Source organism: Bubalus kerabau, chromosome 6, assembly GCF_029407905.1.
Source record: "Bubalus kerabau isolate K-KA32 ecotype Philippines breed swamp buffalo chromosome 6, PCC_UOA_SB_1v2, whole genome shotgun sequence".
In the NCBI taxonomy this organism is placed as follows: Eukaryota; Metazoa; Chordata; class Mammalia; order Artiodactyla; family Bovidae; genus Bubalus; species Bubalus kerabau.
Window position 1 is genome coordinate 22,377,274 of NC_073629.1, and position 5,307 is coordinate 22,382,580.

Below are 5,307 nucleotides of genomic sequence, written 5' to 3' on the forward strand. Positions count from 1 at the left end.
AGATATCTACAGATCCAGGGCTGTGGTCCTGGCCCAATAGGTGAGTCTATAGCCTAGAAGAAGTTCAATATCAGCCTTCTTATACTATTAAGGAGAAATAGTATAGTGTGGTAATTAAGCACATGTACCCTGGAGTCAAGCTATCTAAATTCAAATCCTACTTCCACCACTTAACAGACTGTATGACCTTGCAATTTGTTTAACCTGTGCTACAGTTTATCTGTAAAATGGAAAATAATAACAGTACCTACCTTAGAAGATTGCTGTAAGGATTTTAAAAATCTATGGGAAGTATTTCAACAATGGCAAACAAGTGCTTTTTTAAAATTTTAAATATTTATTTATTTTTGGCTGTGCTGGGTCTTCATTCTTCCCATGGGCTTTCTCTAATTGCCGAGAGCAGGGCCTACTCTCTAGCTCTGGTGCCGGGCTTCTCATTGTGGTGGCTTCTCTTGTTGCAGAGCATGAACTTTAGGCTCACGGGCTTCCATAGTTTCAGCTTGTGGGCTCTCGAGTTAGGGTTCAGTGGTTGTGGCAAACGGGCTTAGTTGCCCTAAGGAAGATGTGGAATCTTCCTGCACCAGAGATCGAACCTGTGTCCCCTGCATTGGCAGGTGGATTCCTATCCACTGTACTACCAGGAAAGTCTGGAAACAAGTGCTCATTATCTAAGATATCGCGAAGGCATATTCACCACCACCACCTTGATTAGCTCAGTCCCAGGCATGTCCCCAGATCTGTCTTCCTCTGACCTGTCATAAATAACCATTCTCTCTGTTCCTCTGAATTCCCTTCCTGTGTTGGGGGAACAAAGGAGTCTGAGAAGAGGTCGGGGTACAGAAGCTGACTCCACCTTAGTTAATTCTGTAGTGGGAGAAAGGTGGCCCATTACTGGGACTCCCAACCACCGGGCCAGGACAGGTCCTCTGCACAGCCCCATGGTATAGTTCTTTCGTACTCCTGCGTGCTTCACAGGCCTCTGGAGTAACTCTGTTACTCCACCTTCTGGAAATAAGTTAATTGAGCTCTCAACTTTTCAGTACTGTGGGGTTGCCAGAGTCGGAAACAACTCAGTAACTAAACAACAAAAAACTTTTCAGTACACAATTTCAGGGGAAAGATTCCCACCATTTGAAGTGATAAACTGAGAAACAGAGAGTGATGGATATACAGTGTGACACTACAAAGAACTCTCAAGACTCCTCATTTGAAGGTATTGCATTTCATTTGATTTATTTCCCTAAGGTAAATGCATGACTGAGTAGCACAAAAACCAGTGGAGGTGAGCTCCACTGATGAAGCCCAATTTAGCCAATTTAGGCTATTCCTGTCTTGTCTTGACACTTCCCTTGGTGTGACCCTGCTGTGTCCCCTAGGGAGCCTGTTATGTAAGGAGAAAAGAATGGACAGGCTCTGAAGGCTGGGGTTTTTCTGACTACCAATTGGTTGGTCATCTTCAGGTAATAGAGTGATGGGAGGAGGAAAAGGAGAGGCAGAACATGGGGATGTAACTGTGAAACCCACAGGCTTTGAGCCCTGAGATGTCACTCAGGGTCCATTCTTATTCCTTGTTGAGTGATGGAGCTGCTCACCACCTCTCCAAGTCAATCAAACAGTCAGTAAACAAGTTCTTGGAAATGTCTGGCTGGGTACCCAGCTCAGATATTTTTAACCTCTTGGATAGACGGACAGAGGAAGGATTTCAGTTGCTGGGAGGAGAGGTGGGGTTCAGGACTGTGAGAACTGTGTTTCCCTTGTATGGTTCTGTGGCTAGACCCCTCCCTCTCCAGCCCACCTGTCTATATTCCAACTTCCTCCTTCGCCTATCCAGGCTCACAGTTTCCTTCCTTCCTTCGTCTCCTGTTCTCCTGTTTCTCTCTGTTTCATCTTTCGTGCTTGCCTCATCTTCCAGGTCTGAGGAATCTTTGATTTCTGTTTCAGATCCCATTATGTTTTTAGCTCCATATCCCTGAAGATCAGGGGAAAGGTGGTTGGGTGGTAACCAACGGCTCCTTTGCTTTTGCTGGAGAAAATGTTGCCTGCCACTGGGTACCCAAAGGCTTCTCTTTACTTCTACTTCCCGAGCTGTCCTGTAGGAGAGCTCCATTCTCTCCTGCAGTCTCATGAACCATACTGCCCCCAGCTCTTGGGAACAGAATTGGAGGTCTTGGAAGGCCAAGTTTGGGCCACACATACCTTTGGAAAGTAGGAGAAATGTTGGTAGAGGTCAGAGGCAGTAAACCATGGGCCCATGGGTGGAATCAGCTTGCAAGCATTTAGACAGTTCTACGGTTTCTTCTTAAATATCAATATTTGAATTAGTTGTAAACATTAAACACCCTGGAGGAGGGCATGGCAACCCACTCCAGTATTCTTGCCTGGAGAATCCCCATGGACAGAGGAGCCTGGCGGGCTACAGTTCAAGGGGTCACAAAGAGATGGGACACAACTGAGCAACTAAGTACAGCACAAACATGAAACAATCAGATGTCAGTAAAATCTACTGTCTGGCTCCCCCTAAAAAGTAACCATCTTTGGTAACACTGAGACCACATTCCTTGATGGCATCAACCCGCTAGAGCTAAAAAAGTTAGGCAGACTCATATTTACCAGTTCTTGCCATCCCCTATTGCATTCCACTCACCTGCTTCACTTCTTTATACCCTCGTCTGGTGTTAAGGTTTGTCTTAGGTTGTTACCTCTGGTCTAAGTAGGGCTTCTCTAGTATTTCCTCTGAAGGACCCCTAAGATTACAGAGACTGAATTTCCCCCCCACCCCCAGGGTTCCAGAACCATCCAAAGTAACCTGTCCCAAGCCAGAAATGTCTTTGAAGTATCTGTTTTATGTTTAAAAACTACAAGTTTTGATTTATACGGCATAATATATTTGTGTAGTTTTAGTATAAGAATAGTGTATCTTCCCCCACTGAAAGGTTGTTGTTGAATCACGCGAATACACCGGGATTCTTGGCCCCCGGAGGAGAAGAATTCAATCCGGGGCCAGAGACGAGGCTTGATCGCTCAGAGCTTTTGTGTAATAAAGTTTTATTAAGGTATAAAGGAGATAGAGAAAGCTTCTGACATAGGCATCAGAAGGGGGCAGAAAGAGTACCCCCTTGCTAGTCTTCAGCTGGATGTTATATAGTCACTAGCAGTCTGTTAATGAAAGAAAGGAATGTCTTATAATTCAGAATAGCACCAGGCCCCTTGCCCATAAGATGCATTTTGGGATAATCTTGGCCCCAAATGGTTTATCTTGGGCCATAAAATAATTAACTTGAATCTTAAAGAAGGGCAGACCACCATACAAATAGTTTCATTTACATAGATTAGGGGAACAATATCTGAGTATAACATACTGGTTTGTCAAGTAGGTTTTGGGCCAAGAGGCGGAACCGACTTGGAGACAGAGTTTGGGGTAAAGGCGTAGTACATTAGCATAGCTTAAGACAAACATTTCCATAAGAAAAATGCATTGGTTATCTCTAGGCTCAAGAATAGCTAACTTCAGGAGAAACCAGGTGTCATTATGGCAACACAGTATTTTAAGAGAAACCTCTCTTTAAATTTGTATAGAGAAGGAAAAAAATATTGCTAGTTTGTTTCCTCCTGCCGCTTAAGAGAGATAAAAATGTCTGACACTTGCAGGCTATTTCCTCCATTTGGAGACCCCTGGCCTTCCTGCCTGTTACCCTCTCACCACCAAATCTTAAAAGTAAAATTGACATTCTGGAAGATGTGCCATGTGTAGTCTGAGGCTCCAAGTATATTCACCATTTCACCCATTGGTAAACTAATTTCAGTAGCATGATGCTAAAGACAAGAGGCAAAAAGAGACATGGAAAGAAAGACGTGGTTAGAGAGTCAGAAAAGGAAAGGGATCTGAAAGACAATGAGTTGGAGGGATAAGTTGCTTTCTGGCTCTTAGCCGCCCCTCCTGACCTAGCCCAGCCCAACTCCTGAGAAGTCTGTAGACATCCCTGATAGCTCGGGACAGGTGTAGAGTGGTGGCTCAGGGTGAAAACCTAGTGTCAAAACAGGGGCCAAGCATGGGAGAGGTGAGGGGCCAAGACCAGCCAAGTATGGTCAGACAGGAAGCATTGTCCAGGGGCCAAGGAAGAGGCTTGCAGACAGGAAGTGGAGGGCTGAGAAAAGGACTGGTCAGCATTTGTCCTTTCTCTCACTGAGCCCATCTTTGTTTCACATCCTCTTACCACCCTTGCCCAAGAAAAAATGAGGCAAAGAGTTACTTTGACCTCCTTAGAGGTAGGAATTTCTTCTCCAGAATGGCTGTTTCTCTGGCCACAGAAGAATATAAGGAGGATGAGCACTGGGACTCCTTTCCCCATCCACACGGGATGTCATCTATTCTCTCCAAGACAGGAAATATCCCAGATCTGTGTCCCTGACTCAGCTTAGTTTGTTTCCTCCACTCCTTTGGTGGCAAGGACAGGTCTAACCTCCCTCCTATTCTAGCACTATTAATGCTGTTGTTGTTGTGGTTTAGTTAAGTCGTGTCCAGCTCTTTGCAAACCCATAGACTGTAGCCCGCTAGGCTCCTCTGTCCATGGGATTTCCCATGTAAGAACACTGGAGTGGCTTGCCATTTCCTTCTCCAGCGGATCTTCTAGACCCAGGGATTGAACTCACGTCTCCTGTGTTAGCAGTCAGATTCGGTACTTCTGAGCCACCAAGGAAGTCCACTATTAATGCTACCCTGAGTGTAACAGAGAATGTTAGAGACACAATTTGGATATTTTTCCTTGTCCATTTTATACTAAGGGAAAGGGAATTACAGGGTGGAGAAGATTCAAGGAGAGGCAGGGGTCTAAGTTTTGGGAACCCCTAGTCCGCAACTGAGAATCCCAGGAGGAGGAGAAGTTTGAGAATGGACAACAGTCCCAGAGTCAGAGGTCACTGGGGCACACCACCCCCTGCATTGGTCAGGACTGGGTTGAGGAATCCCTGGATTCCTTTCCCAAAAGTCTTGGTGCCTAGGCTGCTCACACTTAGCCTCTCAGGTCCTACAGTTAGGGTTGGATCACTCTCTTTCCACTGACTCCCATTAGAGTTGAAGAGGGAACCTCCTTTCCCTCCAGAATACAAAATGGCAAATTAAGTCCTACTGGGGATAAGGCAAAGCCCTTTTTGAGGTGATTCTAAGAAACTAGAACTTCTTATTTCCAGCTTTCTAGTCCCAAATGATATTGGGGAAAAAGTAAGTCTCAGTAGGGGAGAGGTCAGTGAAGAAGAGGTCACCATTGTTCTGTCAGGATTAGCTAAGCGAGCTATTTCTGTTTAGCTCAT